Here is a 9,260-nt window from a genome sequence, read left to right as displayed (position 1 = left end):
ATGATCGTACTCCGTCCTATCTTATGTTTCACTCAAGCCCGGGTGTAGGACTTATCTCACCACTCATGTAATAAGGTAAACATGTAAGCAAATATTTACAAAGCATAAACAAATAATAAAGCACAAACTAAATAAAGTAAGGTGGGTTTAACCCGCGTAGAATTTAAGATCCCCAGTGAAGTCGCCATTTCTGTGCTCGTGATTTTCGGATATCAAGCCATTAATTGATTTGAATCGTCAACCTTTGAACTCTCGATTTTTATTCATGGGAAGGAAAAAAATGAGTAAAAACCCTTATCGAGAATTTGGATTCGGGGGTTGGTTACGCAAAGGGAAGGTGCTAGCACCCTAAGCGTCTACGGTATTCCGTAGGAACCTCTTACCTAGATTATCTTGTGCTAAATTGATTTGTTTATTTGAAAATTATTACCTAAGAATCTAAGTGAAAGAATGGAGGGAGAAGAAGTATGTTTTTGGTTATTTTTATTTGATTTGGAAGGATAAAAATCCTATGCCTACATACCCTTAAAGAAAAGGGATCAAAACCAATGTAGTTCACCTAAAGAATTTCTTTGGTGGGTTAGGTTGATTTTAACAATTTTGAAAAAAAAAAAAAAAGTTTTAAGAAGGTGTTATACCCTGATTTTGGACCTAAAAATACTCGTTCAAATTCTTTTTTTTTTACACTGATATCTGTCAATTTACTGTTGTTTTACTCCGAACCTTTACTCTTTTCATTTGCATATTTTACTGTCTTTTCTTGCATTACGAGTCATTTGAAAACTCTCTGAATCATTGCATTACTTTTCTTGCATTTTATTTCAAAAAATCATACAAAAGGGTATTTTGGTCATTTCCTGCAGTGGAACCCATTTTAGTCCCTGTGTTTGCCTCTGAGTCTTTTTAACTTGTCTGTACAAATCACTGTTGAGTCTTTGTTTAAAAAATCATTTCAAAAATTGCATCTGAGTTAGTTTGAGTCAGTTTAGTCCCTAGGGGCATTTTGGTCTTTTCTTGTCAAAATTTCGACAGGGAGGTATTTTAAAATACCTCATGTCAGTAACTGGTTCATTTTAGTCCTTTTGTTGATTTTATTTTTTGTTTCACTTTACGTTTTTTTCAAATTACCAATTTTAATCCAATTTTATTTTAATTTGCATATTAGTCCAAAACTTTTTAAAATTGCATTTTTAGGTCCTTTTTTTTATTGCAGTCCAGTCCTCCGTTTCTCTTATTTTTGCAGGAAAGTCCCTAAGTCCAAAAACAGGTGGCATTGCCCCATTGGTCCAGGAATACACATGGCAGCCTATAAATAGCATTAATCTGCACAGATCCACACAAGAATTAACACATCACCAAAAACAGATTTCAATTTTCTCTCTCTTTTCTGTTAGATCAAAACAGAAAAATCCCCAAGAACAAACCAAAAACCCTAGAAATTTCCAGAACCAGAATCCATTGAAATGGCTTTGATTCTCAGAGATTCATCAAGGAATCATCATCATTGAATCGTTGCTCTGCAATTCGAGTGCGAATTCACCACTGAAAGCGGCAAACTCAAGCACGATCACAGAGACTTTCTCGGAGACGTAGAAGAGGGACGAAAATGAACACATCGAACCTATGAAGAAGAAGAGAGGATCGGAACAGCAAGAACTCAAGCCAGAATCAACAGAACAAGATTCAACTCAAGTTTTCCTGAAGATTCGTTTCGAAATCACCAAGAAAATCACAGGTAAAACTCAAACCTCATCTTTTTTTCCAAGAACGTCAACAAAGACGAATCAAGTGTAGATCTACGAAATTCTAAAAGATTCCATTCGAAAAAGTAAAAAAAAACTTGAAAAAGTTTCTTTCAAAACCGCGAGCAAAAAGCGTAGATCTACGTTGATTCAGGTCTTGCATGCAAAATCTAGTGCCATATTCATGCTTAGAACGAAAAAGGATATCCAAAAATGTAAAAAAATTCGAAAACGGAGAAGTTTGTTCAAACTCTGGCGGCGGCGCCGCCACCCTTGGGCGGCCGGCCACCACGCCGGAGGAACAAACCTCACCGGAGAAGATGAAGATCATCCTCCATATGCAGTTTCCGGCGAGAGAGAGGGAGGAGAGATGCAGTTTTCAGCGAGAGAGGGAGGAGAGAAGTGAGAGCTTCTCTCACTAGAATGAGAGAAGAGAGAGAAAGGAAAGGAAGAAATGGAAAAAACCGGTCCTAAAGCCTTTATATAAACCACTGAACCGGTCCGGTTTATTTCTGGTTCTCCCCTTTCATTCTCAACCGTTAGATCTAGGTCTTGGATTCTTGGATCAATCCAACGGTTCCTGTGCATCCAGATCCATGGGTTTTGGGCTTGGGTTTCTGTTTGTGGTTTTCTTTATTTTTTTCCTTATTTCCTGCTATGCGCACCTCTTGTTTTTGATATGTGAACCTCCTGTTTGCTCTTATTTTCTCATAAAAATTCCTAAAAAAATTTTATGTGTTTCTTGATATGTTTCTGATACTTTTGTGATGCTTTTCACATGTTAAAAAAATGATAAAAATATAGGTGTTATTTTCTTGTTTAATTTGTTCTTTTTGGCCTAATTTTGTGAATTTCTTGCCATATTTTTCTTCATAAATTTTGGCACATGTTATGAACAATTAGTATGCAATTTTATGATAAATGTGATGTTGATTTTATGATTGTGCCACTGTTTTGGTATGATTTGTGTGTTTCTTGCATTACAAGCAACTTTTCTTCTCAATATGTCTTGGTTATTTTCACCATTTCTTCACCATTTTATTTCATATTCGATTGATTACTTTTTCCTATCACTCATGTTATATTTTTTCATCTTGTTTTGCTAACATTGTTGACTCATGTTTCACTCATCTCATAGCATCTCACCACATCATTCTCATTTCTACTAGATTAGGTTTTATTTCTTGCAATTTTCCTTTTTTGTATTTCCAATGGTTATGTAATATTTTAGGCTAGTTTAAATTCACCTTTTAAATCCTTGCAAGACCATAGCATGTATTTAGGACTCGATGTAAAGGACTATGGACACTATAAGTGATGTACACCGACACGAGCACCGACACATGCACACACCTCACATGGATATTCTAGATGTATAATTAGGGAATGTATGTTTAGATGTATGCTTAGGTTTTACAACGCTTAGACAAAAAAATCATTTTCCCAAAAAAAATGTGAATAACCTCACTTGAAAACCTTTTTCCCAAAATAGGAGTCAAAACTCCTCATTTTCCTTTTATTTTCTTAAGTAAAAATCTTAATGAATTTTAATCATACTTAGACTTTATTTTGCAAAATAGCTAATTCCACCTCTGATGAGATAAAACCGCAAGTGCACGGTCTTACCGAAGTAGTAAAATATGAGTATCGTTCCGACAGGGAGTTATGAATTCAATTAACTTTAGATAATGATTGGACTAAAGGTTTATAAGGTAGAAATGTTTGGGTTTTTGATTAAAAGCAAATAATAAAATAAAAGATAAAAGTCTTGGGGTTATTGGTTCATCCTAACGACAAGTCCTTCTCAAACCAAACTATTATAACTTTATGTTAGACCTAATTTCTCAAGACAGTTTCTCTTTTGTTCCTCTAGCAACCAAGCCTATTTCGCTGACTTGATTACTATTAGATTTTGGTTCCTCTAACAACCAAGCCTATTTCGCTGACTTGATTGTTATTAGTTCCCTTGAAGATCGAAACTATATGTCTCAAAGATTGCAAAGCCTATTTCGCTGACTTTGCAATCCTTGTCTAAATTCATTTGTTCGAATATCAAAGCTCCACTTTCGTTTTATGAATTGATATTTGAGATGATGGATAAACAATTATCAAACCCTCCACTTTCGTTTCCACAGTTTGATAATGGTTGATCCATGTTAAAGCGGTGAATTTAGATAAGGAATTAGGGTTACATAAGATTAAGGTTTAAAGCTTGGTTTGATTAGGATTATGTCATTAGACTTATCCAACAATCCCAAGACAAGAGAAGTCTACTCACTGACGTTCATCGTAGACAAGGAGAAGAAGAGAGAAAGCATAAAAGTAAATAACAATAAAGTAAATGAACTTTTATTAGAAAACAATTGTCACATATTGCATGCCAAGAAAAGATGAATATTTGTGATGGCTAGCTACTCTATTTATAGTACACAATTGACTTAAAATCTAAGCAAGTATATTCCAAGAATATTCCTCAGTAGATTGTGCGCCAAAATAGAATAGCTTGGAGTCCAAGCAAAAGCAGCAAAAGGTCTCTGGAGGGTGGAACGGCCGTGCCAAGGCTAGCACGGGCCGTGCCAGGCTTCTGACTTGTGGGAGATATATTTTGTTTCCCAATCTTCGTATTTTCGTGTCCAATTTGCTCCAAATCCCTTTCTTTTGCTCCAAGACTCAATCCATCCAATATTCTTCCCTGAAATATAATAAATTGCAATTTAAAGTAAACTATCCTAAAAAGGAAATAATACTAATATAAAATAATATAAAATCTAAATAAAACTAAACTAAATAGCATATTAAAATAGCATATAAATGACTCATCAAACTCCCCCATACTTGAATCTTTGCTTGTCCTCAAGCAAAAGGCATAAACATAGTAGCATCAACAGTTAAATCAAATGACAATAAATTAAAGCACATGTCTCCTCAAGGGCTTAAATCCCAAAATGTACACTAATCACAAACTCAAGTATTTCTTGAAATCTTTATTCTACCCAACAATCAAGTTTCAAGTGAGTGTGTGTGTGAAGTCCAACCCTTTTCTTGCTCCTGTATAAGATAGGTATAATGAGGAAACATGGTCTAATCCTAGCACTAAACTAACCAAGAAAAATTCCTTCTACAATTCATATAAGAGAGATGGGAGTTTTTGAGAATCTTTGTTCTTTTGCCATATGCACATTTTAAGTTCTTTATTTAAGGAACAACATTTTCACGTAGGAGGTCGGAGGGCCTACCCCCTTCCCCAATCTAGATTCAATGGTATTCCTTAAAACATCGTCTTCACGTAGGAAGTCGGAGGGCCTACCTCCTTCCCCAATCTAGTTTCAACAATGCTTTTTAAAGTTTTTCTCAAGATAACAATCACCTTCACGTAGGAAGTCGGAGGGCCTACCTCCTTCCCCAATCTAGATTCAGTGATGAGATCTTGGAATTATTTGGCTTTTTGGCTTTTTATGATCTCCCTTATACTCACTTATACTACTGGCGCTTTGAGAATTTTTAAAGGTTAATGCACCACTAAGATTAGAACGCGTTTCCTTAAAATACCTATTCATACATTTACTCAAGGGAAGCAACTTTGTGTTTTTCTCATTGGAGAATTTTATTCACTTTAAAACAAGATGTGGTTATATCAAGAAGACTTAAAACACAAGAGTTTGCTTTTATGTACAAGAATCAACAAAATAAGAGGAGACAATGAAAAATTTTGTGTCATGATGTTTTCAATAAAAATTAGCTACTTAACCATGCCTTTTACAATAAAACAAAACAAAAGAATAAAGTTCAAGGGAGTTTGGAAACACTACGACTAAAGACACTTTATTAGGCTCCCCCCACACTTAGGAGAAGCATTGTCCTCAATGATTCAAGATAAAAGAAAAATAAAAGAGGAGGAGAGGAAGAAGAGTGAGATAGAGATTGAAGAGATAAGGTGAAAAAGAGGAAGAGGAAAGCTCACATTTTTATTGAGGTCCATAGGGAGGGCCTTGGAGGTTGAAGTATTGCATCATGTTCCGAAGCATTTGGTTATTTTCTTCGGATATGCGGTTGCCCCGTAGGACATCATTTCTTAGCCCGGATAATTCAACACCTTGCCTTTGTTGCTCGGTGCTTATCCTTTGTACCTCGGTTTGCATCCATGCCCATCTTTCATTGTTGTCGTTATGGTCATGGGGCTCCTCTTCATGGTGCATGTGTGCACCTTCTTCGTCACCTTGATTATGCTCTTCATGTACCTGTAATCCATCACCAACATACAACAAATTTTCCTCCACCTCGGGGTTAGTCTGAGATGGGTTAGGAAGTAGAAATAAAAGAGGTATGTGAAGTTGAAGTGCATAAGTCATGGGTGGGTGAATCTTAATGAAGTTCATAGCAACAAGGGTTTCAATATTAAGCCTATTGTTGCCCTCAATTGGATTTATCCCATCTTCCTCACCCACTCCAAACTTCCTAGCGATGAAGGTAATGATACTACCGACTACTATCTCAGCTCTATTATCAGGTCTAGCTCCTATGGAGGAAAGGTAATCAAGTAGGTAGAAACAAGTATTAACGGGATTGTTACTAAGCATTGCCCAAAGCATAAAAAGTTCATCCGTCCTAGTTGTTACTACCTCTTTTCTACCCCAAATGGTACAAGCCATGACTCTCTGGAGGTATCTAAGTACTGGGTTGTGAATGTTACTAGCCTTATTGTTGCGAGGATTATATTGCCTTAACCCGATAATGTGTTTCCAAAAGAGAGCGGGGTCATAGTTTTCTGACTTTAAATTTGGATTCCAAGAGTCATGGATGAACCCCGCATTTGCGAAGTCCATCTCTAAACATAAATTTTCAAGAGACATCTCATAATCCATATTCAAAAGTCGGAAAGAGACTCTATGGTCGGGGTTGTCAAAATTCACTTTATCCTTCGTAAATTGAATAGAACTTAAGAATTCATAAGTGAAATTTTCGAAACCTTTCATAGGTCGAAGCATATCAACCCATCCTAAATTTCCTAGTAAGCTAAACACATTATCCCTTAGTCCTAGCACACTCAAAGTATAAGGATCTGGATATCGACAAGGATGCAAAGGTTTAGAGAGAAGAATTTTATACCTGTCCTTTGCTTGGTGTCCTTGAAGACTATGCCATGATTCCTGGCTTGCGTTTTCTTCTTTGATTGTGGTCCTCCGGAAGAGCTTGCTCCACCTTTCCTAGATGCCATTAATCCTTAACCTTGGTTGACCTTTTTTGTTTTGGTGAAGGTTGGGTTTTGGGAAATGTTTTTGGTGGAAAAGGTTGGTTGGGTGATGGGGTTGGGCTTTGAGTAAGTGTTAGGAGTTGGGTTGGGTGAATTGGTGAAGAATTTGTGGATTTTTAGGTAGGTGAATGGGGGTTTTAGAAAAATGGAAGGATGAGAGATGTTTGTGGTTGAGAATGGGGGATGAAGAAGATGAAAGGGGACCAAACCTGGTTGAGAATGAGGTAAAACCAAACCTGGGGTCGGGCACGGCCGTGCCAATCTTAGCACGGGCCGTGCCAACTTCCTGGATAGTGGAATGGTTTTTGGAGGGCAAGGTCTGGCACGGCCGTGCCAGTGTGAGCACGGGCCGTGCCAAGGTTCTGGATAAATTGACTTCAAAAATTTTCCGTTTTCTCGAATCATACTCGGACAATTTACCTACAAAACAAATAAAAACAAAACAAAACAAAACAAAAGCAGTTAAATGCGTGGGTTGCCTCCCACGAAGCGCTTCTTTACAGTCATTAGCTTGACGTTCAAGAGGTTTCTCTACCCTATACCCAATCTTTCCCAAAGGGATAGTGGCGTCAACCTGGCATTCTCCCCCAAATCACACATGGCTTTCTCAATGCTTTCGGATCCTATGACACAAGGTATGGGAAAATTTTCTGGATTCTTAAGTTTAGATGATAATTTGGTTGGAAGTATTTCAATAAAAATTCTAAATTGGTCATCTAACTTTGATTTGACAAAACCTTGTGTTAATGGATTTTTAGGCTCATGAGGTGGTGAAACAAATGGCTTTTCATTTTCTCCTATAGTTTTCTCACTTTGAGGCTCATCACTTCCTATCTCTCCCTCATTGTTCTTAATTGTCACAACGGGGTCCTCTAATTGGTTACCATCCCTAAGAATAATAGAACTTATATGGCCTTTGGGGTTGGTTTCAGTTTGTCCTGGAAAGATCCCGGTGGTTTGAGAGGAAGTAGTCACGTGTTGGGCCACTTGAGAGATTTGGGTTTTGAGTATCTTATTGTGAGTTGCTATGGAGTCTACCTTGGATGTGATTTTGGCAAGAGAGTCATTCAAAAATCCTGTTTGGTTTTTAAGCTCTTGGAGTTGCTTGGATTGATTTATAACATAATTTTCCATTAAAAGTTCCAAGCTGGATTTTTGAGGGACTCTTTGGTTGTTTGCATAACTGGGTGGTGTTGCTTGTTGTCCAAAAAGATTTTGAGGGGTTTGATAAAAAAAATGGTTGTTTCCAAACCCTCGATTATATTGAGCATAGTTTACTTGCTCAAGACTTCTAACAACACTACCTAGTTGGCAATCAATGCCAATATGGCCAAATACACCACAAACTTCACAAGGAGGTGATACAGGAGCAGGTGTGACAACACTAGTATTCATTGTATCAAATTTTTGTGTCAGTGTGTCAACCTTAGCAGTTAGATGATCAAGGGAGAAAATTTTGTACATACCTGCCTCTTTTTTAGAGGGTGAAGAAGCAGTGATGACTCTCTCACTTGTCCACTGATAGTGGTTTTGTGCCATGCCCTCGATCAAATCATATGCTGCTGTGTAAGTTTTATTCATCAAAGCTCCACCTGCAGCTGCATCAACATAGATTTTTGTGGTATACGAAAGACCATTATAAAAGGTGTGGATAATAAGCCACTTCTCTAAACCATGATGGGGGCAAAGCCTAAGCATTTCTTTGAAACGCTCCCACGTATCGTAAAGAGATTCACCATCTTTTTGAGTGTATTGAAAAAGCCTCGCCCTGAATTGAGCGGTTTGAGAAAGGGGAATGAATTGGGCAAGGAAAGCTCGCCTCATTTGGTCCCAAGAAGTGATAGAACCAATAGTCAATGAATGAAACCAAGCACTAGCTCTATCCCTTAAGGAAAAAGGAAAGAGGTGCAGCCTTACGGCCTCTTGGTTTGCCTTCAAAGTTCCACTGAGTCTTAGAAAAGTTGAAACATGAAGATTCGGATCCTCAGTGGGTGATCCGAAAAATTGATTTTGCTGCACTAGGTAAATAAGTGCAGGTTTTATTTCAAATTTACTACCCTCAACCGTTGGGTACACAATAGCATCGTACGGCTCATCTGAAGATGTGATTGCATACTCTTTGAGAGCACGTTTCTCATCCATGTCGTTATTATTGTCTTTGAGCTATGCCTGAAATCAAAACGGTTAAAGATAGAAAATAAAAAATAAGGAGAAAGGGAGGGAGATATATATATATATAAAATAAAAATAAAATAAGATAAGGAAAT

General features: G+C 37.2%; 1 non-coding gene across 1 annotated transcript; it reads left to right on the top strand.

The window, feature by feature from the left end:
- The first annotated feature begins 8,662 nt into the window (after window positions 1–8,662).
- Window positions 8,663–8,769, top strand: LOC120577988 (small nucleolar RNA R71). The gene has a single exon (XR_005643965.1). It is a non-coding gene; the product is annotated as a small nucleolar RNA R71 (small nucleolar RNA).
- Window positions 8,770–9,260: the final 491 nt, after the last annotated feature.

Source organism: Medicago truncatula, chromosome 1 (genome assembly GCF_003473485.1).
Source record: "Medicago truncatula cultivar Jemalong A17 chromosome 1, MtrunA17r5.0-ANR, whole genome shotgun sequence".
In the NCBI taxonomy this organism is placed as follows: Eukaryota; Viridiplantae; Streptophyta; class Magnoliopsida; order Fabales; family Fabaceae; genus Medicago; species Medicago truncatula.
The sequence above is the reverse complement of the archived record's forward strand: the minus strand, read 5'-3'. Positions and strand labels throughout refer to the sequence as shown.